Source organism: Elgaria multicarinata, chromosome 12, assembly GCF_023053635.1.
Source record: "Elgaria multicarinata webbii isolate HBS135686 ecotype San Diego chromosome 12, rElgMul1.1.pri, whole genome shotgun sequence".
Taxonomy (NCBI): domain Eukaryota; kingdom Metazoa; phylum Chordata; class Lepidosauria; order Squamata; family Anguidae; genus Elgaria; species Elgaria multicarinata.
In genome coordinates this window covers 20,999,785-21,026,438 of record NC_086182.1, presented here as the reverse complement: position 1 = coordinate 21,026,438, position 26,654 = coordinate 20,999,785, and the positions used below count along the sequence as shown (strand labels likewise).

The window sequence follows — 26,654 nt, the reverse complement described above, 5'->3', positions numbered from 1 at the left end:
ACTGAAACAGTGGAGTAAATGTACCTGGTTGTGTTGGGGGGTGGGATCTCTCAACCACAAGTGGATAGGGGAAAGGCAGGGGCTTGCTTACCCATTTACCCCCAATATAGAGCTGCTTTGACCCATGGAATGAGTCAGTGGTTGAGTTCGGATGACACGCTAATCAATGGCTGTTTCCCATTCTGTTCCTATTATCCCCCCCTCCCCCCGGATTAGTGTGTCGTCCGAACTGAGCCAGTATCTGGCAGCTTCTGACATTCCCATGTACTCCTGTGCCTTTAACAGTTCAGCAAGCAGTAATCACTGCAACGAGTTTTTCAGGGCTTTATCAGCTAGCCCTTCCCACTCGTTAAGGCAAGCTGTAGAAAAACTGATAAGCTGGCAAGTTTTAAAATTGCAGCCCAACTGTGGAACAAGCTGTCCAGGAGGACATCCTTCCGAGGGAAGGTGGTTAAGGATAGAAAAGCCACATCTGTCCCATTTGACTGCATTCATTCTACTAAGAAGAGCCATGCTGGGTCAGACCCAGGGTCCATCAAGTCCTGTTCACACAGTGGTAGGGTGGCCATATGAAAAGGAGGACAGGGCTCCTGTATCTTTAACAGTTGTATTGAAAAGGAAATTTCAGCAGGTGTCATTTGTATATATGGAGAACCTGGTGAAATTCCCTCTTCATCACAGCAGTTAAAGGTGCAGGAGCTATACTAGAGTGACCAGATTTAAAAGAGGGCAGGGCACCTGCAGCTTTAACTGTTGTGATGAAGAGGAAATTTCACCAGGTTCCCCATATATACAAATGACACCTGCTGAAATTTCCTTTTCAATACAACTGTTAAAGATACAGGAGCCCTGTCCTCCTTTTCATATGGTCACCCTACACAGACTGAGAACCCACAAGCAGGACATGAGTGTAGCAGCACTGTCTTGTCCATGCTCCCCAGCACCCTCCCACCCATGTTCCCCAGCAACTGGTGAACATAGGCATACTGCCTCTGGTATTGGAAGTAGCATTTAGCAGTCAGGACTAGGAGCCATTAATGTGTCCAGTAGCCTTTTAAAGCCATCCCAAGTGGTGTTCCTCACTATGGCTTGTGGAAGAGAATTCCTGAGTTTAAATTTTTGCTCTGTGAAGGTGTGCTTCCTTTTATTAACGTCAGGGACTGCTCTGTTTTGGGGGCGTGGTGGTGGTGGTGGGGTCACACCTCAGTCTTTTTATTAAAACTCTGCGGAAACAGCCCCCCAAAGCCCCTTTCCAGCCTACTCATTCCTAGCCTGGACGACTTCAACTCCCGTAGGAAGCGGCGGGGGCGCCCTACGCAGAGCGCGTCCGCTAGGGGGAGCCAGGCCGAGGAAGCGGGGCCGCCTCTTGGGCGCGCGCCTCCCGTCTGGCGGACACCAGCGCTCGGGGCCGAGCCGGGGGCGGCGCGCGGGCGGCACGAGGGGGTGTGACCGCGGAGGGCGGGGCCGGGCTGACGCGCGGCAGGGCCAGGCAGTGAGTATAGGCTGCGCTGTCAGGCCGGTGTCAGTCTGATGAAGATTGGCATGCAGGTAAGCTGTCATTCAGGGAGCCGAGTCGCGGCGCGTCGCAGACTCGCAGGGGCGGGCAAAGCGGGCTCTGCGCTCGCAGGAACAGGCAGCAGTTGTAGCTGCTGCTGCAGCAGCAGCCGGCTGGGCAGGCACCGGGCTTGCAGCGGCGGGGAAGAAAGGGTTGCGCGCGGGGCTTTCCGTGCAGGGCCGTCGGGGGGGGGTGTGTGTGCCACCTCCTTCTCTCTCTCTCCCCCCCTTTCTGCGTCTCCCTCCGCCTCCTCTCTTAGCCAGGGACTTTAGCCGAGCTTTGAGCCTGGACGGCAAGCGGGGGAAAGGAGGACTCCGCAGTCGGCGAGGGGGTGGGCGCGGGGGGGACGAGCGGGGGGACAAAAGGGGCCGTCGGGTCGAGATGGAAAGGGCGCCGGGTTCGTGAGGCTTGTTTCGGGTCGAAGGGCTCGCCGGGGCTGCGCCGCAGGTGTGGTGCTCTGGGAGGACGGGAAGGAGGCGGCGGCGGCGGCGGCCGAGGCGCGAGAGCAGCTGGGCTTCGAGGCGAAGTGGACCAAACCGGAGTGAGGAGAGGAGGACCGGCGCAGGGAGTCTTTTGGCGGCGGCCGGGGTGGGGGGGGTGAGAATGAGGAAAGGGGGCGGGGATAGGAAGGGGTGAGAAGGGCGAGGTGGTGGCGACGGGCTGGCTGGCGCGGTGGCGTTTTGGAAGCGAGTCGGAGGAGCGAAGTTGAGGGGGAAGAGGGGGAGGGGGCTCGCTTCGACGCGGGGGGGGGGGCGCCCGCCGAATGGGGGCAGGAGGAGAGGGGGAGACGAGGGGCTTTGTGTGGGGCGGCGGGAGCCCCCTGGTCTTCGGGGGCTCGGAAGGGGCTCGGAGCTCCCCGCTCCGGGCGGGCGTGTGTGTGGGCGCGCGCGCGCGTATCTCCGTCTCGCAGCCTCGAAGGCAGCCGCGCAACCCGCGCGGGGCGCTGAGGGACGGGCTGGAAAAGCCGGCTGGCTTCGACCCAGAGAGCCGCCTCGGCAGCGGCGCGTCGGAGGGCTCCAGCGGCCGGCAGTGGTGGCTTTGCACTGCTCGGAGGCGCGTTGGAGTCTCGGCGCGGCCGGGCGGAAGGCTGGCTCCGGAGGGAGCGCGGCCGGGGGGGGGGGAGGCCCCGTTGCGCGGGAGGGCTTCGACCAGGACCCGGCGGGCGCTGCTCCGGGGCCGGCGGACTCGCGGCCTACCTCGGGGGTGGCTGGGCTGGCGAGGATTGCGCGGCCGGAGAGCCGCTGGGGTGGCGCCGGCCTTCGGAGCCCGCCCGGCTCTCGCTTTCGTTTCTTGTCTAGCGCAGCGGCGCTCGCCCGCTCGGCGTCTCTGCGTGGCGTTGGCCGGGGGTTGACGGCGGCCTGCCGAGGGAGCTGCAGCCGCTGGGGCTGGGAGCAGCCGCGGAAAGCCTTCCCTCCGGGCTGGGGCGGCCGAGGCGCGGCGCTTTCCAGCTGGGACGCGGCAGCTCCGGGCCGGGCTGGGGAGGAGAGGCAGCGAGCGAGAGAGCAGGTGGGGATTGGGGCTGCGGGGGTGGGGACTGGTAGCTTTGCTGCCTGGCGGGGCGCCCCGAGTCAGAGACCGGATTAGGAGGGACCCGGCAGGCGGAGGAGCGCAGGCTGGTTCGTTGTTCTTTCGGCCGAGGAGACAAAGGGACGCGCGTTGCTTTCCCCGCCGGGTGTGCGTGTCTGTCTGTCTGTGCGGGGCGCGCGTAAGAGCGTCTTTCTCTCCCCACCGAAGTGCGCGGCGGCGGCGGCCACGCGAGGGGCCCCTCCGGCCGCGGCGATCGAAGTTTGGGCGAGCGCGCGCGCGAGAGAAGGCAGGCTCTTCTGCCCTCCGGGCGTTTTCGTCTCCCGGCCGGGGGAACTCCTGCCAGGCGCCCGCCGGAGCCCGGAGCAAGAACCGCTGCTCTCGGCGCTCTGAGCTCCTCACTCCCCAGCCCCCCGCGCGCCGCAAAATCTGCCCTAATCTCTCCCCCCCCCCCCACCGCCCTTCAAAGGATGGAGAAGTTGGGTGCGGGCTCGCCTTGTGAGGCTGCGATCCACGCTACGCTTGCTCGGGAGGAAGGCCCGGGGAACTCAGTGGGACTTGCTCCCGAGTAGGCGTGCGCCGGACCGTGCCACAAACGCGCAGGCGGACTCGGGAGAGTTTCGGTGCCCGGAATCGGACTTGGCTTCCAGTCTCACTTTTTCTTTTTGCTTTTTTAATTTTTCGTAGAAACACAATCTGATTGAATGCAAGCTAAAAAGGAAAGAGGAAGCAAGCAAACACCTTTGCAGAAATAATAAATGATGATGATGATGATGATGATGATAAATTGTACAGAAGTTTTCCCACAGGCGAACTGATTTTAAACCTTTCCCCCACCTTTCAGAAAACCGGTTAGAAAATCGGTGCGATCCTTGGGAATAATAAACTTGCTTCTAACTTCGGATCAGGCCACGTACCTTAAAGTAGCTGGCGACAGCTGCTTCGCTACCGTTATCGAGGGTTGGGCAAAGTTGTTTTAGCCAAATAAGAAATTATTATTATTATCATCATCAACAACATCAACATCTCTTTTTTCTCGCTCGTGGCAGTTCTTCTAGACGGACCTGACATGCTTTGCCAAGTCATACTATATTATTATTATTATTATTCAGATCTAGCGAGCTCCTGGCTTTGCCCAACCTCTCCCTGTGCTTGACTCCCAAGAAGGGCGGGGTGCCAGCAGGGACAGCGATCTTTGCTTTTCTTGAGTCTTTCCCGTCTGCGTGTTTGTCTTGGTTTGCGTTTGTTATGGCTTGGATCCTTTCTCCTTCTGACCGCCCCCCCCCCAGCAAACAAACCCACCGCCTCCCACCACCCCAAAAAAGGCACAATAGGAACACAGGTCTTGCACGTTCTGCGGTTGGAGCGGGAGGAGGCAAGTAGCAGCCGGTTCTGAAACCTCACTGGTGCGCAGTGACCTGATGGAGGCTTGTAAAAGAGCCACGACTTCAAAAACTTCTGGAGCTAACCTCCTAGGTTGACGATGGCATTTTTTCATGGAGATGTGCCTTCATTTTCTTGATGTGCCAAGAGAGAGAGAGAGAGAGAGAGGGTTTTTGTTGGGCATTCTCTCCCCCCACCCCACGCTGCCTGTTTCTCTGGCTGCCTGTGGCTTTGACCACATGTCATAACCATTTAAACGGTGGTTACCCTTCCAAAGGGCCCAAAAGCTGCGCTTGATGAACTCCAAAACCCTCTGGTCTCTCAACTTCATTGAAATCGTAGCACAGAAAGGGCGCAGAAGCATTTGCACTCAGCTTAGAGCCGACATGTCAGGATTGGATGTCAGGATATTTTCTCCCAGTGATGCTGAGCAGAATATCCGGGCAAGTTGGGTTGTAATAAAACAAGCAACACCGACCACCACCCAGCTCTCTTTCTGCCTCTCTCCCCACCCAGGTTGGAAAAGTGCTACTTCCCCCCCCCCCATGAAAAAAAATCTTGTACAGCATTTCCTAGGCTAGTCCTCAGTCTGAGCTAGCTTTGTTGATTTGAAATTGACTTGAGGAGCAAAGACATTGACTTGAGGAGGAAAGAAAGGGAAACCTGGAGTCAAGTGAGTTGTGGAGGGTGGAGAATGTCAGGGCTAAACTACCACTAACCCCTCCCCCTCCCCCGCTTATGTATATATTTGTAATTCAGCCTGATCTTACATCTGATGAAGTGGGCTGTAGTCCATGGAAGCGAATGCCGTAATAAAATTGTTCATCCTTAAGGTGCCACAAGACTCTTTGTTGTTTTTTAAACCAGTAGCACACAAAAGTGATCAAAAATAAACTGAGCTTCCTAGACTTTGCACTGATTTTTTTTTTAACGCCACTTTACACCCAGGCTTCTCTGGAAGGCAAACCTAAATGTGGTGACTAAAATATATTAAAACGTACCTAATGAACCGCTTCAGTTTGGTGATTCCTTATCCAGGATCTCTTTTCTTTTCAAAGGCTTGGCATTCCTCCTTACTTTCAGTTGTTGCTGCTTAATCCTGCCCTTCCTCCACAAAATGGAGGCTTTGCGTATACAGTCCTTTCCCATCCTCACTACAACCCTGCGAGGAAGGCCAGTGAGGAAGGCACAGAGATAGTGACTGGCCCAAGGGTCACCCGGTAGGCTGAGAGGAGATCTGAACCAGGGTCTCCCCATGTCTAACAAATCCACTATTCCATCACACTGGCTCTTTTGCCATTTGTGTGTTGGTCTTGGAAATAAATATGTGGAGAAGACATGATTACTCTTTGAAGTCCATTAAGGCCTTAGGATATTAATTATTGCAGCGCCCCATCCCACTGATGTACAAGGCATCCTGTAGAGTAATTTGAGCAGTAGCAACACTAAAGTCTCCTGTCACCAAGGCATCCTCGGTCTTAACTTTTGAGCAACTCCTTCTGAAGCCAAAGAGGTGTCTGTCGAGGTTTTCTTCCACACTACTTGCATCTAATGTGTTGTTTGGCTCTGAGGAGTCAGTCTTCTGGTGGTTAGGACTTGAACCTCTGTAGCAAGTTTCCCTTATAAAGGTACTGCTGTCCGTTTCTCTTAACGGCTCCCCGTCCAACAGCGGCACCATGACTTCCAACAGAACTGGTAGAATGAACTCCAGGGTGCCAAAGAGTTGTGAAACTAATACTGGGAGGTGCAAAGGTTTGTGTTCAGTTCATAGCAGACAATGGGTAGCAGTATGAGTATCCAGCTGTCCTGGAGGTGGATAGACTTTTGGGATGGTGTAGTACTGAATATTATTTATTATTGCATTGCCTCTCCTGGAAGGAGCTCAAGGTAGCATGCACAATTTATTCTTTAATCAATCACATTGAGAAATACCAGAGCAGTGTCGAACAAAAATGGTGCTATATAAATTAATAATAATAATAATAATAATAATAATAATAATAATAATAACAAAAATCCCCTAAAAGCACAATCCTATGCATGTTTAGACAGGAAAAAAAGTCCTGCAACCCCCTTCCTGCTGGGAGTTGTAGGACTTTTTCCTGTCTAAATATGTACAGGATTCCATCTTAACAGACTTAAAAATGTAAGCAAGGAAGTAGTTTTCCCTACTGGCCATTCGTTTCCTGTGAGATAGGTTGGGCCACCACTTCTACCAGTATGACAGCATCCCTGCTGCATAATTATGCTATTTTAAATAGATTATTTATTTACCTTATTACATAAAATTTTATTAGGACTCCTTTATTAATAATTTCTCTTTTTTTTTTAAAAAAAAAATCAAAATAGTAAAGGAATAAAAAAATGAATTGCACAGTAAAGACCCTTGTCCTTCACTCCTTTATAAAATCCCATTGTCTTTGAAATGGGATTTTATAAAGGAGTGAAGGACAAGGGTCTTTACTGTGCAATTCATTTTTTTCATTCAATAAAGCCCATCTGAAGTAGCACACATGGTTCCATTCCAGAGGCGGCTTTTCCATCCTCCTTCTAGTCCCCTTTTCAAGACTTCCTAAGTTCCCTCCAAAAGACATGTTATCACTCCCTTCTTTTGGATCCCAGCTTCCCCAGGCACCGCTTATGACCTTGGCTATGCAAACAGGCCCGCTTGCATTGGCTGCCTCTATGCTTCCGAGCCCAATTCAAGGTGCTGGTTTTAACCTATAAAGCCCTACACGGTTTGGGACCACAATACCTGATGGAACGCCTCTCCCGACATGAACCTACCTGTACACTGCACTCATCATCTGAGGTCCTCCTCCGAATGTCTACTCCAAGGGAAGCTTGGAGGATGGCAACAAGGGAAAGGGCCTTTTCAGTGGTGGCCCCCCCAATTATGGAATGATCTCCCCGATGAGGCTCACCTGGTGCCAACATTGTTATCTTTTCGGCACCAGTCAAGACCTTTCCTCTTCTCTCAGGCATTTAACAGCATTTAACAGTGCTAAGTTTGTTTTTTAACGGACCCCAGAACTGTTGTTTTTAAATGGATACCGTTGTTTTTATATTGTTTATGTTTTTGATGGTTTTAAATTTTGTATACTTTTTAATGTTCACTGTTTTTAACTTTTGTAAACCGCCCAGAGAGCTTCGGCTATGGGGCAGTATATAAATGTAATAAATAAATAAAATGTAATAAATAAATAAATAAATATATTTGTATACCGCCCCATTGCCAAAGCTCTCTGGGGGGTTCAAATAAGATAATACTTAAAAATAACATTAAAAATGTTGTAGCATAGTGGCTAGAAGACTGACTGATCTGTTATCCTCAGTTCATATGCTACCTCTTTGGTGATCATAAAACTATTACGCCAATATGGATTTTGGATTTTTCCCCCCTAATGGTACCTTTGTGGCTTTTTACTGGGACTAAAGAGACACCTAAAAATGGTGGGTGAAGGACTAAAAACACCACTTGGGATAGAATGCATGTGTTAACAGGAGCCACAAACGGCAGGAAGGTTGAAATACAACTTTAACTTCAGCTTCCTGGGTAGCTGTTAACTTACCTTAAAAGCTTGTGTCCAACCAGCATGTTTTAAAAACTGTGTTTGTCTCTTGTGTGAGCATAATAACTCTAGGAGAAATATTCTTTAGGCAGCCACTTTAGATAGCATGTTGAAATACGTCTGTGATATCCTTCCTTCCTTCCTTTCTTCCCTCCCTCCCCCAGCCACAACATTGCAGTCCGTGCCAAATATGCTAACTATGCCTGTGTGCTCACACAGGCACCCCTAGTTGTAATCGGAATAAATTGCGATAGGAGTTGGTGACTGACATAACTTCAGTGCGATTTGCAGAGTTATTTTGGAAGTGAACTTCTGGCGTGTCTATCTGGTGGGAGACGGATAGAATCCAGCATTGGATTATAACAAGGGTGCAGAAAGCTAGGCTTGGGAGACGGAACCCAGCCCTCTGGGTGTTCCGATATTGCCCTTAGCGTGCAATTCTGCTCCTTTCAGAGTGCAAGTTTAGACAGCAACATGGATATCTAACAAATCCGACAGCTCCCAGCATTCTGGCTGGGGAATGCTGGGAACTGTAGGACTTCTGTCAGAAAACCCCCAAAGGATTGAACCTGGGAACTTTTGCATGCAGGACCATGATGAAATAGCATGATGGAAGCATAGTCCACTATTAGGAGAGTGTGTAAGCTAAACTCTGGCCACAGCTAGACCTAAGGTTTATCCTGGAATCATCCAGGGTTCGCCCCTGCTTGAGCACTGGATCCCCTGTGTGTCACCTAGATGAACAGGTCTGACCCCTGGACGATCCAGGGATAAACCTTAGGTCTAGCTATGGCCTCTGTTTTGTTTCGTTTTTCCCTCTCAGCCAAGGTGTTGAGGCTTCATGGACTCCATCCTTAGATGTATGGGGGAAATGCAGAAGGTTTTTTGTGGTTCATACATCCCAGCCTTGTGCACGCCCTAACACCTATGTATTTGGCCCTGCCCTCTCTTTCTTCCTTTAATTTCTCCCCTGCCTGGAAGGAAGGAAGAAAAGAGAGAGCTCTTAATGAACCTTAACGAGGTTTGGGTGTCATGCAAAGGTAAGAAAGGGGCGGATTAAAGACTTTAAGAACTGCTCACCAGAGCAATTCTGCTCATTTAAAAACGAACACAATTTTTCATAGACTAGAGCAGTTTGACCACACCTAGCTTTCTTGGGGGTCCCAATCTGACACTCTCGTCCCCCCCGGCAGTCTCCATTCCCGTTCTGTCAGCCATCGAACATTTGGTGTTTTTTAGCATTTGCATGTTTTACCCTCATTCGAAACACTTAAAACTTCCACATTTTATTTATTGATTGCATTTCTTACATTTATATCCCAACATTTTTCTTCTTGCAAGAAACCCAAGGTGGTTCACATGATCTTTCTCCTCTCCTTTTAACCTCCTAACAACCCTGTGAGGTAGGTTACACTGAGAGTTAGTGACTGTCCCAGGCACACAGCAAACTTCATGGCCAGGTCACTGAAACGCAGATCTCCAGAGTCCCAGTCCAACACTCTAACCATTACACCGTACTGCCTTTCCTAAGACTTAATTTCTTGCAGCAAAATTCGCTAGTATTTTTGGCCCAACCACTTTTGTCTTTGACACTATCCACCACTCCAATGCAGACCCTGAGAGCTTCTGCGAAACTGATTCCCGTCCTCTGGCTGAAAGAGGTTCAACAGCCCTTGAGCTAGAGCGTACACTGAAGGCATAAAGTGTCTTCAGTTGATGCACACAGGGTGTGCTTGTGTGTGTGTGGGCATGTGTAATATGCACCTAAAACACACTCTGCGTCCCCACAGAGCAAAAAGAAAGCCAGAGGCCGTGAACACCCAGGGGAGCTGCTGGTCTGCGATACACGTTCCAAACGTGCATGAAACCAGAACAGTGTGGTCCATTTGCAACTGCAATGCCAACGCTGCCTTTCTGGCTCTTCTATAGGAAATAGCCACTAGAGGGCGATAAGAAGCATTCTGCGCATCGGTTTCATACTTGTTTGCTTCTTAAATGATTAAAAAGATACATTTTAGAAGCCCGGTTTGAGCAATTCCAGGCAGGGAATGTATTATTTTCAGTTGTTTTCTTTCCCAGAATCCCTTTGTGTTCTGGTCCTCCCTTTCTCTTCTTCTGGTTACGCCACAGCTTTATCAGGGCTGCTGTTCTCTTCAAAAGTAGAGGGACCTTAATCCCCCTGTTCCCCACTCATGTATACAGAATGCTGCTTCCTTCTTGCATGTAGGGCCGCAGCCCTGCAGGCTTCTGCTGCTGAGCTGTCTTGGGTATTGGAGCTCAGCCAGGAACCTGTATTTGCAGCCACCCTCCACATGCCTGGGGTTAGTAGGGAAGGGCATCTGGGCAGCTTTAGCTTTGGGGAAATCAGCCACTGGATTAGCTCTGAGCAAGGGGTTGGACTCGATGGCCTTATAGGCCCCTTCCAACTATACTATTCTATGATTCTATGAAATATGGTGCTCTGGCTTTCGACTATCCTGCTGCCCTCAAGAGAATGAAGTGATGTTTCTCGATTAGCTTAATCCAAAATTTTGCAGCACGGAGTGCTCTCGTGCAAGGTGCCAGATGTGCCCTTTCCCAGACCACTCCATTCCATTTCCTTTCTGCCTTGGAGCGTCGTCACCCAGGGGGAAATCGGGTTTGCTTACCGTCGTTTCCCCTCCCGTGTGTTTGTCCCTCATTACTTCCTCTTTTGAAAGAGGAAGTAAACAACTTGTATGTGGCCCATTCACTGGGCCGTTTTGATCCCGCTGCTTCTCCTGCACACAGCAGGAGATAGCGGCAACTTCCGTCTTTTAAAATAAGTCAGACTTACTGGGGTGTTTTTTTTGTGGCGCGAAGAAGGCTAGAAGGGGTGGGAGGCAGATGACATAATGAGAGGGACCCGCAAAAATCCATGAGTGCCCAGTAACGAGCGTGCAATAAAATGCTCGTCTGGTGGAGCTCTTGGTCTTCTGTAGTGTGACCACACTTAGAATAGTGTATACAGTTTGCATTAAAAAAAAGAGAGGACATTGTAGAGTTTGACAAGGTGCAGAAAAGGGCAACTAAAGTGATAAAGGGGCTGGAGCATCTCTCCTATGAGGGAAGGTTAAAACAGATGGGATTATTTAGCTTGGACAAACAGGAGGCGAAGGGGAGGTATTATAGAAGTGTACAGAGTTACGCACGGTGTGGAGAATGTGGGTAGGGAGACATTTCTTCTCCTGCTCTCATAATACTAGAACCCGGGGTCATCCCATGAAGCTGATTGGTGGGAGATTCAGGACAAATAAAATTTTCAATGGGGAGCGGTATATAAATATTGTAAATAAATAAAAGGAAGGACTTCTTCACACAGCACATAGTTAAACTAAAAGGAGGCTTTTTGTCCAGTTGGTTCAACCTTGGTGGCTTGAATCAGCAAGTAGAGATGGATTTTTAGAGCATCGTTTCAAAGGAGAAGCAAGTTTGGCTGAAGCATTAGGTATGGCACACTAATCCTTCCGGACTATCTTAGGCTGAATTCATAAATGCACCTACAATCACAAAGGAGAGGGTCTTTTCGGTGGTGACACCTGGATGTGGAATGGCCTTCTCAGAGAGGCTCACCTGTCATCTACATTGTGGCCTTTCCGGCACCAGGTGAAGATCTTATTTTCCCAGGCTTTTTAGTCCTTCTGTCTTTTTATTTGATTTGATTTTTAAGCCTATTATGACTTTTTGGAGCTTTACATTGCTGCTGTTTTTTACTCTGGTTTTATTCTAAACTTTCGATTGTGTCGTATTTTACGGTTTTAATTTTTGTGAAACGTCCAGAGGGCTTTGGCTATTGGGCGGTATAGAAATGTAATGACACATTTAAGAATGGATGAGTTGTAGTTGAACAACGCCATTGAAAAGGCGGCTACTGTGTTTTCTGGAGATGCTTTTGATGATGCATCTTCTTCAAGGTGTCCTGTGATTTCTCTTGCACGGGCGTGACGTTGCAGACACTGAGTAGTGAAGATACATGTGTGTTTAATGTTGCCCTGTGCAGGAATAATGGGGCTAAAGGAGGACTGTTGTCCTGCCTTTCTCTTCCTGTAGCAACAGCTGGTAATGGAGAAAGAACTACAGCATATTAGGGACTGGAGTGTACTATTCTCAGTGCAAATTGCTGTGCAGCTTGGGTTGATTTCAGAGGAGCTCATTTGGGTGGGGGGATGTTCTTGAACGACCAGCTTATATGACAGATCTGGATAAACCTCACAGAAATGGATGAGAATTATGAAACAGCAGTGCACAGGGGATGGTGTTCTATATAGCATGGCCACTTTTATGGGCGATGCCTTTATTGGATACAGACAACGTAGAAGGATCGATATGTTGTGGCAGCCTATTGACCTACCCATCGAGTCCTCACCAAAGTCCTGCTTCGCATGCAGCATCTTCTCTTTAAATTTCATTAGCAGTGTGGTGTCCCTCTATGCTCAAACTGTTCCTGTGCTGCTCGTGGTCTAGCAGTTTATGCCGCCTACCATGTTCAGCATGTGCTTTGGATACTGCTGCATCTGATCCAGTTTTGTTATCCGCGTGGTTGAAATCAGGCTTCTATGCTCCGATAGGTCAAATACCTTTGCTAGTGTAAATTTCAACGTTCTTAGTTTCTGAATTAGGACAGCAACAGGACACCACAGAAATAAATTTTGGGAATCATTTATGTGAAAATGTATGTGCTCGTGCCAGATCAAGGGTGGTTAGCCTCAGGCCCGGGGTTGAAAACTAGCTGGTTTGAGGTTCTAATTTGGCTTTCTGGATTTCCCAGATGGGCCCCACATACTTTCTCCCAACTACTGATCATTAAATGGTTTCCTGGCTTTGGGCAGTTTTTCCCCATTCTAAAAGGCTTAAATGCCTCTCCTAAAGCTTAGATACTGGCAGTAAGAGCTTTAAACTACAATATGCTGGTATTCTTTGTTTTTTTGCACATTTGGCCCCGCCTCCACTTCACCCTCCATCAGCTCTGCAGCTATTCCGAAACTGAATTCGACTCTGAGGCTGAAAGACATTCCCCAGCCCTGCCCTGGGTCTTTCAGTGAGGCATGGGAGCTCCCAAAACACCCACTGCAGAGTCTGGTGAACTCAATCCGAGCTGCTATTGCAAGGATGTTCGTTGCACACGAATGACTCTGTTGCATTTAGAGGATATGGGATGGAAATGTTGACTGGATGCCATTTCTGGGCTGCTAATTTGAGGTAGACATTTCAGGCCCTTCTTGTCAATCCATCCTCTGAGATATGTGGTGGAACGTTCTTGGTTGTGTACTTTGGAGTGGGTAATCGATTTGATTATTTTGTATTTACTTGTCATCTTTGCTGGATTTGAGTGCTCTGATATATCCCTTCTACCCACCCCCATATTTTATTTTGTGGATTTGTGTTTTCTCTTGGGCCAGGAGACATTCTTAAACATGTCAGCCCCTAAAGGGGAGTTACCATAACAAGAAGTGGGGTGGAGTGTTCACGCATGCACGTATATTGTTTTGGTAACAAACTGGTCCACTGCTACTTGTGGCTATTGACCTCCAAGTCAGCATACCAGTAGGCTACTATGTCTCCCAACAAATGCTTTGGAAGTGTTGCTTCTTTTAGGAGTAATGCCAGAGACATTGTGGGTAAAAACAAAATGGCAGCCCTCATAAAAGAATAGCCACTATTGGCCAGCAACTGCTCTGCCATTTGTTAGGGTAAGCCCCAGGGCCCAAAATGTCTAAAAAAATTCTCACGAACTCTGAAAAATACTAGGTTTCCCCTCCCCCACTTGATTTCTCAAGTGTTCTTTTTTCTTGTTGAAACAAGACAGCACTATTTTTAAGACAAGAAAGTGGTTTTTAAATGAATAATAAAGTATATCAGGGTCTCCGTCTTAACCTTTGCACGGGGGATGAGCAGTAATATATTTAACGCCATCTGATTGTGGTGTTGGTGCTTATAACATTATTTCTCATCCAAGAAATGTCTCCTAAGTCCTTTCTCTCAAAGAGTAAAAGTTCATCTTATTCCATAACAGAACAGCAACTAGAAAAATCTTGGCTCGATGCCTTAAAATGCAAGAGTGAGAGACTCTTAAAAAAATTATAATTACACAGGTATGTAGATATCTATATTAAAAAAAAACACAGAAGAAAAGTTTCTGCAGGGGAAAACTGGGGAGCGTAAACTCGTTTCACAGGTTTCTACAATGAAACACAATTTATAAATAGTTTAATAAAAATGCAGCGGCATTAACATAATTACTGCTGTGGCAAGTTCATCTTCAGCAGAGTTTGCTTGCAAAGTGTTGCCTTGTGAAGACGACTGTGTCTGTCTGTCTGTGTGTGAGCGTTGAGCTGGCTTTCCTTGGTTTCTGGTTACATGAGGCTTCCATGAAGGACCTTTATGCGAAGACCTATCTCACTAAAAACACATCCCTCCGTGTAACAAGAAACCCTAAACCAAGCAGGATATTTTAAAACTGAAGCAATGAAGATTAGATTAACTCTCCTCCAAACTGCGCTCTTCTGTTATTATTTTTGGCTGGAATGTGGAGGAAGGCAGCTGTCTCCAACGAGGGTTGGCGGAGTCAGTTTGGGTTTCAAATCTTGGGGTGGAATTGTGGGTTGATCCCCTAGCGTTTTCTTTCTTTTCTTTTCATTTTTGTTGAAGAAATGCAAGTGAATTGGAAAATAACTATTGTATCCCTTGTATTGACAGCAGAATCTTGTGCAGTGGTGATGTTATGGAGAAGAGTTTTGATATCCAAAATTGGGTGTAGCAAGATTCAGGCATTATCCCTAGTCAGGGCAGAGTTATGTATGTAAGGGGCACAGGGCCATATTTTCTGGGCCCAACCCCAATGTTTCCCCTGCCCCCTTAGTTCCAGACCTTCCTATGCTCAGAACAGAAAGAGGCTTCTATTCATTTTTGCTTGAGGTCCAGGAGAAGACTCTGTGGAATCCAGACCCCTGATTTATCCTGCTCAGGGCTAGGGATGGGGGAACCAACCATTCCTGAGCTCAGCGAAATCCTCTGAAAATTACTTCAAAACTCATTTTGGCTGAATCCTGTTTTCGACCTGTTTTTCAACTCGTTAGAACAGGAAAAGGGTACATTTCTATGCATAGTTTTCAAGGTGTCCACTTCCCCAATTGACAAAATTCTGAAAATTAGTTGCTTGTGTGTTTTTAAATATGCATTTCAAAGTACACTTTTTTTAAAAAAAAGATGCATTTTTCATACCAATTGCAAAGTTCGTGTATCTGCAAACATTTCTTGAAAAAAGTGTTCCTGCTCATGTTTGGGATTGCAAATTAGACAGTTTTGCTTGATTTGTGAACCGAAACTAAATTCTTGTACATTCCTACTGAGGGCTATAGTAGCATGAAGAAGACCCCAAGTATTCTAAGTAGGGATGTACGAATTGTGCAAGATCTGTTCTGTTTGTGTTTTACGGAGTGTCAGGTACCTTTCATCCCATCATCTGCTCACTGCTGGAATCAGATTTTTTTAGTTTCTGAATTTGTGCATGTACAAAATTGTGCAAATCCCCCCCAAAAGCACAAATTCCCACAAAAATGTGCATTTCATGCTTTAGCCTGTGCGGGAAATGTGCATATTTGGTCAGGTTTTTTTTAAAAAAAAAATTACATATTTTTCCACGATGGAATTTGCACAAAATTGCTAAAGGTTTAAAAAACAGTCGACAAGTCTGCAGAATCCATCCAATGCGGGAAAGCTGATCTGCTGTGGAATCCATGAGCAGGATTCTCAACAATCCAAACTCATTTGATTCTTTTGTGGAGGTCTGCAACAACCATAATTCGAAGTACGTTTACTTTCATTCTGTCACCCTTCTGTCAACACATCAGATTTCAAGAATAGCTTTGTTGATGCATCTAAGACAGAGTTTTTCTTTTCACATTTTACATTTTATAGCCAATTTTTGATCACTCTGGTATGCATCTGAAGTTGTCCATGAAGGTTTATGCCACAGTAAGTCTGTTGGTCTTTAAGATGCCACAACACGCTCTTGGTCTCCTAGACAATAATAATTCTTCTTCTTCTTCTTCTTCTTCTTCTTCTTCTTCTTCTTCTTCTTCTTCTTCTTCTTCTTCTTCTTCTCCTCCTCCTCCTCCTCCTCCTCCTCCTCCTCCTCCTCCTCCTCCTCCTCCTCCTCCTCCTCCTCCTCCTGTCCAGTGCTTACTCTTGGCACGTCATTTAAGACTTTTTTCCCCTGTATGTCCTTCCCTAAAGCTGATCACACAGGCTTACAAAATCCAGAGATTGCATTTCTGGAACAGAGATAAAAATCCCAAAGTAGTTTGAACAATGAATTCCTTTAACATGAAAAAGCGACAATCTGTCAGCCCCCAAAGGGCCAGATTTTCAAATAGGCACCCCTGTCCTATTCCTTGTTTTCCAGAAGTATCTGGCTCCTGACAGTCTGCCAGAGAGTCTCTTCATTCTTATGGGAAACAAATTCCCTGCTCCCAGTGCACCTTCCTAGCAGAATTATGTGTTATCCACTCCTGCTTCCCTATGACCCACAATGGAAATATCACAATAGTCCATTCTCCTTCTCAGGACTGAGGTCAGACTTCTCCAACCTGGTGCCTTGCATATGTATTGGAGTACAACTCCCATTATCCCCAGCCAGCAAAGCCCTTCAACAGCAAAATTTTGCTTTTTTTCAGTTGGGTAAAGGGGAGTGTCGGACTGGTGACCTGGCTCCAGACTGAAAGAAAAATGTGTTGATAGATGAAGCAATTTTAAACAGTTGCAAATTTAACTGAAAATACTACAACATCATAAGTTAGCAAATAACATTATTTAAAAGTCTTTTAGGGACATATGTATTTTAGTAAGCTTGAAATTTTAAAAATCATCAACAACCAAGCAACTTCAACTTGGCAAATAACCAAATCTAAGGAAATTATCATTGTAAATTCAGGGAGATACAATAACCCATGTAGGAAAGGAAAGGAAAGGAAAGGAACCTCTCGTGCAAGCACTGAGTCATTACTGCCTCTTGGAGGGACGCCAGCTTTCATTGACGTTTTCTTGGCAGGCCTTATAGCGGGGTGGTTTGCTGTTGCCTTCCCCAGCTGCTATTACCTTTCCCCCAGCTAACTGGGCGCTCATTTTACCAACCTCGGGAGGATGGAAGGCTGAGTCAACCCGAGCCGGCTGCCTGAAACCAGCTTCCGCTGGGATCGAACTCAGGCCGTGGGGAGAGTTTCAGCTGCAGAAACTGGTGCTTTACCACTCTGCGCCACACGAGGCTCACTAAACCCATGTAACGTTTAGACAATTAATTGGTTAGAGTAATCAATTTTGACACTTTCCTTTCCACCAAAAATGTGCCCCTGATTAGGCAATGCATCTATTTTTTTAAATGCACAAACACACACAGTGTAAAACATTCCCTGCCATTTAGAGTTTATATCTCAGAAGAGGCTTTCCCTCCTAGGTATAAGAGAGAAAGAGAAATGCCTCTTCTAAGGTGATACTCATGGTGACATGTGTACACATCATCTAGAAATAAAGTGTACTTTATCTTTAAAACAAGTGTTGCACATATGCGGATTAATTAAAACTAAGAATATGACTAATCACCTAACTTCTTTAATTGGGCATCAGGCCTCGTGTGGCGCAGAGCGGTAAAGCAGCTGTTTCTGCAGCTGAAACTCTCCCCACGGCCTGAGTTCAATCCCAGCGAAAGCTGGTTTCAGGCAGCCGGCTTGGGTCAACTCAGCCTTCCATCCTCCTGAGATCGGTAAAATGAGTACCCAGTTAGTTGGGGAAAAGGTAATAACGGCCAGGGAAGGCAACGGCAAACCACCCCGCTATAAGGCCTGCCAAGAAAATGTCAGCGAAAGCTGGCGTCCCTCCAAGAGTCAGTAATGACTCAGTGCTTGCACGAGAGGTTCCTTTCCTTTCCTTCTCAATGTAATTAGTTAGAAAGTTAACATCTGTATCTTTGTGATTCACAAATCCAAAAAGCATGACTTGTGTTTCAGGCATTTTCCGGGTTTCAGGATAGGAATGTGCAGAAGGCAGGTTGGGAGCTACTGGTAAATCTTTGGGTGATTTGGAATAGATCAGCAAGGGTCTCTTCTAGCTTCTAATAGTTTAGGGAGGGACTGTGGCTCAGTGGCAGAACACATGCTTGGCATACAGAAGGCCCCAGGTTCAATCCCCGGCATCTCCAGGTAGGGCTAGAAAAAAACCTACCTGAAACTCCGGGGAGCTGCTGCCAGTCAGTGTTGTGAATACTGGGCTAAATGGACCAATGGCCTGATTGTGTGTAGTGCAGCTTCCTTTGTTCCTAATAGTCAGATGCTTGTGCCTTCTTGGCTTCTGCTGCTCCTTCCTTGTAGACCCACAAATGTGAATCGCCCTCTCACCCACTAGGAAGCCTGTAGGACTGACAGCTGAACTCTCCCACCCTCCCAGCAGGGCAGACTGTGGTGTGCCATGACACAGGCTCTTTACAACAGGACTGTCCACAGACAGTCCCTGCTCAAGCTAAGCGCCCCCACTTTATGAGCCTGAGGTGAGGGACAAACACCACCTTTCTACAAACTATGTGGAGAGAGGGGTTAAACCGGAATAATTTCAGGAATAAAATAATGCGCTGTGAATTACATGTGCTGATGGTGAATTAATGTCAGAACGGGTGTTATATGTTTATAACTGCAGATGATAAATGCCAAGGAGACACGTGGGATTTTTGAGGTAGTAAAACAAACTGAATAAAAATTTATTTCAATGTTCACAAACTTTGTTTCATAATAAAACTTTTCAGACCCTTGTTAAAACCTCTCATCTAATCCTTTCTCTCTTCTCATACACGCTTTCCTTTCTCTCACCCCTTCACTCTTGAACTGTCTTTATTATCAGGATTGTTTAATATACACCAACTGACTCTCTGCACACTACACTCAAAAGACAACCCTCTCTACCCTGATCCTCTAACTCTCTCTTGAACCAAAGTACTCCAAAAAACCAACCTTATCACCTCAGTCATTCCCTTATATATCCTCCTCCCCCCTCCTAAGATATTCAATCTCCACCCACTCAGGTCAACGTCCTAAACACAATAGACTTACAAATCAAAATACATTAGGGAACTGACTTGTGGGGTGTAACGCCACACAGACCACCCTCAAATGGTAAAACCAATCAACTGCTGAATCAGGTCAAGATTCTCTCTGAATCAGAGAGCTTCAGCTATTGGGCGGTATAAAAATGTAATAAATAAATAAACAAGATGCTTGCAAAATTCAATTACCAATACTGTAGTCCAGTCTTTATTTGCTTAAAACCGAAGATGATCACAAAACAGGAGAGAGAAAAGTGAGGGATCCTGAACAAATCCGTAGTAAAGAATCAACCAAACAATTTCTATCATGTACATGTGTATGTGTGTGTATAATTATACATAATCCTGTCAAAAAGCTCTTTTCCAGGAAGCCTTCCTTGTCAGGACAGCCACGGTTTAATTGGCACTCTGTTTTTTAAAAATAGTAATTATAATATTGTGTTTTATTCTTTTTATCTTTGTATCATTTTATCTCTCGTTGTTCACCTGCTCCGGAATCTGTTTAGATGTGGAGTGGTATGCAAGTGTTGTAAATAAAAACAGCTCCTGCAAATAATGAAACATGGTACATAACACATTTGCTTTGATCAGCTAAAAGAATGCAAATTTCTCAAAATCTGACATCTCAGAACAAGGAAAAACATAGGATAAAAAATCTCTCACTAGGTGCCTTATACAATGGGCAGCACAACAAATAATCACACATCTTCTCCACCTCCCACTGCCCACAGGTGCAGAGCTGTTGGTCCCATGGAAGTTTAAGGAACCTTCTTTCCAAGCAAATAGTCGGCATAGTTTGAAAACACAGCTTGGTAAAAGCCTCTCTTAATAAAGGAAATGTAAGGTCATGTCAACACTGCTGCCGCATCTAATTTATTCTTATATGCCTATACCACAAGGAATACCTGGTGTTTGCTAGATTTTCCATATGCCAGTTGATGCCCTTGTTGAACACCTTCTCCTTGATCAATTTTTTCGATCCCTTCAAAATCAATTGTCTCTAATGTCTCAAATATGAGGTCATAATCCTTGGACAATGCTTCACAACTCTCTTTCCAGCTTTTGGAGCCTAGTTATTCCGGAAAGCATAGCTTTGGTAGCCTATGGTGAGGCATTTGCTTCATTTTTGGGTAGTACATAAACAGTGTCTTATGTGTTCTAGCCTTAATGGAGGGCATAACCACGTCAGCTCAGAGCATTGCAGCTGGGGTGCCCTGGCGAAGACCCATTATATTTTTTCCACAAATTTATTCTGTATCACTTCCAAAGAATTTAAGTCACCCCATGCCCTTAACACTGCATAATAACTTTTCCTACAAAATTTTTGATTGATGGTAGTACCCATTGCCCCCTTTACTGTAGGAAATTACCTGCCCTCTTTGAGCTGTTGTTAATGAACCATACATGGATGTCAGAATTCTTCTCACATGGCTCCTGAGCCATCCCCTGCATCTGAAAACATAACTTTCTTCTTCTTCTTCTTCTTCTTCTTCTTCTTCTTCTTCTTCTTCTTCTTCTTCTTCTTCTTCAAAACAAACAAAACAAAAATAAAAAAAACTAAGGCAAAAGTAGCATAAAAAGAAACAGAATCACATGGACTAATTGTTGTGAACCCCACAGAGAGCTTCACCTATTGGGTGGTATAGAAGTGAAATAAATAAATAAATAGTTCAACAAATTGCTAGTTGTAACACTGATAATTGCAGATCTATTTAAATCATCCATTCCTAATTACTTTTACAAGATTATGCTACCTCTGTCACTTGTCTTTCTCCCCTGCTTCGACATTTGCGTAATCATCTCTTATTCCAATAAGAAAAAATTCTTTGGAGTTACCACTGATGATTCCGAAGAATCCTCTCCCCCGCCCCCTCTCCTTAGCTGGGCTGCATACTTAAAGAAAATTGCAAGATGTCAGGTCAAACTTTGGAGGAGTTACGTACGAGCACACAGGGGCACTTAAAACGGCTTTATACCAAGTCACTTCATTGTTCATCTACCCTAATTTGTGATGGGCAGTAGCTCTCTGGGGTAAGAATGTAAGAACCATACTGGTTCACACTAAGGGTCCATCTAGTCTAGCATTCTGCTCACACAGTGGCCAAGCAGCGATGGGATTATTTGATATTGCTGCCTCCTGTTAGAAAGGCAGCTACCAGTGGGCGGGGGGGGGGGGGGAGGCAAAATGGAATGGCCTTTTACCAGTCCCATATGCACACAAGCAAAAACAAAACAAAAAACACCCAACAACAAGTCCACACTTTTCTTTAGTGAAGGAAAGAAAACCGCTTTACTCACAAACATGCTTGCATATAAATGCACGTATAGCGTAGGATTTCAAAAGGAGTCCATTTTGTGTTCCATTACGAGCAGGAGAGAGAGAGAGAGAGCAAACACATGTGAGAGCTTCGGCTCTTGGGCGGTATAGAAATGCAATAAATAAATAAATAAATAAATGTGCTCCCAGCAATGGAGAAGGTCAGAAAGAGAGGGGGCAAGGGAGTAGCAGGAAACCACACTGCAGGCTATAGAGATTCTAAGGCTAGCTATGCCCAAATTCCCATGAACTAATTGCAACCCCTTCCTGTAACTTGCAGACGAGGTTGCCATATCCCCAGCAAGCAGATGCCTCTAGGAAGCCCAGAAACAGAACATAAGGGCAATAGCATCCTCTCACTTATGTTCTCCAGCAACTGGGATGCAGAAGCATACTGCCTTAATAGTGGAGGAAATATATAGGCATCATGACTAGTCACCAATGAATTTGTCTAATCCCCTTATAAGAGTAGGTCTCAGGAAGAGTAGGTCTCAGGAAGGACAGGTCACAGTCAGAGGACTTCCCCAGCATCTGCTACCTGAGGTCCTTCAACTGGAGATGCTGCACTTTGAAATGGGACATTGTTCATGGAAAGCGTTGACTCTACCATTTTGCTCTGGCCTTCCAAACACCTCCATTTAAAAATAAATACTTATATTTAAGGGGCATAGCAATTCTGTAAGTACAAGGACCTCTCTCCTTTATGCCTTCGGAGGTGTAAGAGAGAATGGAAAAGGAATTGCATCTAATGCAAATTTCCCTTTCATACAACTATTAAAAAATATGACACCCCTGTGATGGTAGAAACCTGGTTTTTTCTTTAACTAAAAATGCAGCTATTCTATCTATTTATCTAAACTTATTTCTAGGCAGCCTTTAAAGGTGGAACCCTATTATTACTTCCCATTTAAACACTGGTGTCTCAGGAAAAATCCTTTGGGGAGTGTGTGCTGAGACTGGAGAAACTTGAGTCAGGAGCCTCATCTATAGGGAGAAGCTACTAGGGTCGCACTTATGAATGACTAAAAAAGAGGGAAATGCTAAAAAGAGGGGAATGCATCACCCAAAAAAGAGGGCACAGGTTTGTATAAAAATTGCATGTGCTAATTTATATGTAGAGATGCCATTTTAGGAATGATTACTATACTTTAAATAGAAATGCAGTAGATCTCACCTGAGTGGGGGAAAAGGCAGCCAGGTGATCTTATACCTGCTCATTCTGCTGTCCAGGTTGTTACTGTTGATAGGTAACTGAAAGCCCCTGGCACTGCCTTCTTGGGGTACTTTACATTTCTCACCAGACTTGGACCAGACTGCCCCATCAAGCAGACGATGCTTGCAAATAAAGGACAGCCCTCTAACACCTGTTCTAACAGAGAATGGTCCTCCGTAAAGTAGGACATAGGCGTACCTTAGGAGCCATTTCTGGAAAAGGTGTTGGCAGGGAATGAAAGGTGTTCATGCAAATTACACTCTAATAAGACTAGCTGTAATTGATGAAAATTTAGGTCAGGACTGCTCCATTGACCTCCTGTCTTGCCAGAGGGAGAGATTTCACCGTTGATGGGCAAATGGCCAGAATAGGGTTTGAATGCTCCTCAAAGCCCTGGGGACAAGAAGCCCTAGGGTTTGTAGCTTTTCCCAGGTGCCTGCCATCATACTAAGGACACAGGCACCCTGAGAAAATTACATTTCCCAGGGCCCCTGGGGATGTTCTTGTTGCATCATGCAAGGCATTGATGGGCCACACTGACTTAGATTATGATCTGAGCATAAGTAATTTTTTAAAGGTAAATGGCACTTCAGCGAAAGGTCCAACTTCATAATCAGAGCCAGGTAAATACAAGTCCTGCTGACATCGCTAGGAGTAATATGTGAGCACTGGAGAGCTTGATGAATCCAGCGGGGAAGGCTTAGTTCCTGGCCCTCAAGCACCTTTTCTCTGTCCTTTCATTATTGATGATACGGTGGCTGCCAGATGCGGCTTCTGTCAGTAAGAAAGCAAACTTCCTCCATAGCCAGTAAAAGCATCCTTTTATTCTTCCTTAAGTGCTAAAACCATGACTTATGCAGCAAGCTGAATTTGGACGTTGGGCTAGGTAAAATGGATGGGTTAGCTATAAGAACCGGACATCTCGCCGAATTAAATATTTAACGCAAATTGTCGTGGCAGAGTATCAATGTATTTCTATGCCGAAGCCTTTAAGTGCACGCTTTGGTCCATCTGCTGCTGCAGAAGTTCCTGATAGCCGCAGAATAATGGTGCGTTGCAGGGCAGATGTCAGGAGGAGGAAACTCAGCTCAAATAAAAATGGGAGCTCTATTGCAAGTCTCCCCAGCTCCAGGATTTCCAGGCACAGGAGACGGCAGCTGCCTTCTGTTATTACTCACACAACGGAAAGTTGGGTCCGGCTTTCAAAGCTGGTCATATTAAATGTCAGGGGGAAAATGATACTGATATGTGCTGAAAAAAATGTCATCTCTTTAATCTTCACCCTGATCAGGCGAGCGAATGGGTCCAGTTCTCTTTATTTCCCCCCTGCCCCTTGTGCTCTTGCCAACACGTGCGGTAGGTTGGAGGCTGCCTCTCCAGAAAACTGTGCCAACGTTGTCAGGCGAAAGTACCAGTTGCGTGTGCAAGGACAATTGCTAGTTTGGAAGCATGAGAGGACAGCCACACGGAAAATCCCCTTTCTGCTTTGCCCTTGCTGTTCATAGTTCACACACAGAGAAGGAGATGTTGTCGATTGTGTTGCTAGACGATGAAAATACTCAGGGCCCAGGCCCATAGGACACAGATCTGCATAACATTTGCATATGCTAATTTATATCTATATGCAAATTTAGAAATGATTACTCGGATTTAGTTACGTTCCGCAGAAGGCAAAGCCTCTTCATTTCTCATCTAAGTCATCTCCAGTGAAATATATTTTTTGATTTCCATTCCACCAAAAATTATTCTAAATCAAGAGTTCCTCTTCCATTCTAATTAAAAGGCAATCTCTCATATCCCATCTGCCCTTCTCTTTCCCTCATGTAGGAGGGAATTGCCCCCTTCCAATGCAATTGAGCGTTAAAGAAAATCTTCCATTGCCATCAATTGACAGTCAGGTCTCAGGAGAATAGATCAGGGTGGGGGGAGGAGGGCAGGATGGACCCAGGCCTAGCAATGTCCCTGGCTTGTGTGGAATTCAGGGGAGAAGGGAAGTGGTCCTTATTGCAGAAGTGGGCAGACTTTAGGCTCATGAGATTGTCTTTGTTTTTTTTACTAGAATTCCAAGGTCCACCATCCTGAACGAGGTGCAAAATAACAGCTCAGGGGTAAGGATAGATGAATCAGCCTGTATCAGGTCCATGTCAGTTTCACATCAATTTCATAATACCAATCAAATTTCTGCATTCTGGGAATTAACTTTTTTTTAAAAAAAAAAAGCATGAAAATTTGTATTCTTGCCCGCAACTTTCCCTAACATGCATATTTTTGTGTGTATCTTTCCCCAATATACAAATCATTGTCTGCAGCTTTTGAGCTGAGAATGGCATCGCAAAATCCAGAGAAGTATACAATCTGCAGCTTAACTGTGTCCCGTTCTGTCCAGGAAGTGGGAGTTAGGTCCCTGGTTGTGATGTGCTTTGTGTGTTTCAAATGGAATAATTCCGAGCAAATTCCTCCATTCTGGGGGGAGGGAGTCTGTACCAAACTAGGCTGTATGTACCCTGGCAGGTAGAAGCTAGCCAACATTCATTTCGTCATGTGGGCCAATCTAGGCTTGGCAGTGAAGTGTGTCAAATATGTCTTTGCATTTGACATTCAAGTTTTCAAAGAATGAAAATTGCATCAGCTGGGGGACTGAACATGAACAGGCTCAGAGTAGGCATGGAGGAGGGATTTCAGCCTGTCTCTCCCTGCCCTCCAGAGATCCCTCAGAGGAGGAATCTTCTTCAGTTCATTATCACAGAGAAGGGTGGAGAACTCTATGGGTTCAGCGCTTTGGACAGCTCCTTCAGAGTTCTGACACCGAGAATGGATTCACTACACTACTGAAATAGGAGCCTCCAGCCACCACTAGTTACATTCCCTGCCCCCAACCCACCCCCATGCCAGCTTTGATCCTGTTAATTTGCACACACACCCTTCGGTTGACATCAAGTTTGTCCCCAGGTATTTATTTGAGCAGTGAAGGAATTCCTTGTTCAGAATGAACTTCATCTGGAGAAAGAAACTCCACAGAGTTGGTGGCGATTCCCTGGCCTTCCATGAGATTTGGGAGCCACGGGAAGTTCTAGAGATTTCCCCATCCCCAGTGCTGCAGCTCCATAGAAAGGATGGGCTATTTATTTATGTTTGTGAAGGTACATAGAAATTAGGGGTTCCTTTCCTTCAAGGGGGAGAGCTCCCTAGCACTGGGGAAAGAGGGAATGAGAGAGAGAAAGGAGGCTTGTGGGTCTGTTTCAGTGGGAATGGTTTTCAGTTAGAACAATAATGGGTTCAGCACCTTGGACAACTCCTTTAAAGTTCTGGCTGGTTCTGGCTGAAACCCAGAATGCATTCACAGCCCCAGTGAAATCGGAGCCGCCAGCCTCTGCTAGAGAGTGCAGGGACAAAAGCCATGGTGCTTGAAATGCCATTTCTTGCAGGCTGGTCTTGAAAAGTGCTTGTGATGAGAAGTCATTAGGGTAGCTGGAAATAGCTGTAGTGATCCAGCAGATGGCAACCTTCATTCTGAATCAATAGGAGACCCATCACATACCAGTCACACACAGAAGATTATATAGGATAATAATAAAAAAATAGGGTTCCCCCCATCCCCACCCTTTCAGTCCTTCTAGTTTCACTGCTTAATGGTTGAGGTGTTGTCTTTCTTGGACGTAATTGGAAAATCAAGGCCCTTGTCTGCCCATGGTTACTTATTCTGGAGCGTCCCTCCAGTATAGAAGACTGGTTGTGGATGTAGCCTTTGTGCTGCTGTTGCACTAACACCTTCCTTCCGTCCATCCGTCCGTCCGTCCTTCCTTCCAATGGTCTTTTTCTGCAATTTTCCTATGGGGAGCTTCCCTTAGTAAAATAATGTATATTGCAGTTCGGTGATTGCTGATGCTCTCTGTCTCAAACCCAGACACATTCCAGATGAGGGGAGAGTTGCATAGTACTGCAAGTTAAATATAAGTGTGTTGTGTCTGTCTATATAGGGATCCCTT

General features: G+C 46.1%; 1 protein-coding gene across 3 annotated transcripts in view; it reads left to right on the top strand.

The window, feature by feature from the left end:
* Positions 1-1,521: 1,521 nt before the first annotated feature.
* Positions 1,522-26,654, top strand: part of PKNOX2 (PBX/knotted 1 homeobox 2) — a 362,331-nt gene continuing 337,198 nt past the window's right edge. For all 3 annotated transcript variants that reach the window (XM_063139402.1, XM_063139403.1, XM_063139401.1), the window contains exon 1: positions 1,522-1,548. The gene's annotated coding sequence lies outside the window, so the exon portion shown is untranslated. The remainder of the gene's footprint in view (positions 1,549-26,654) is intronic.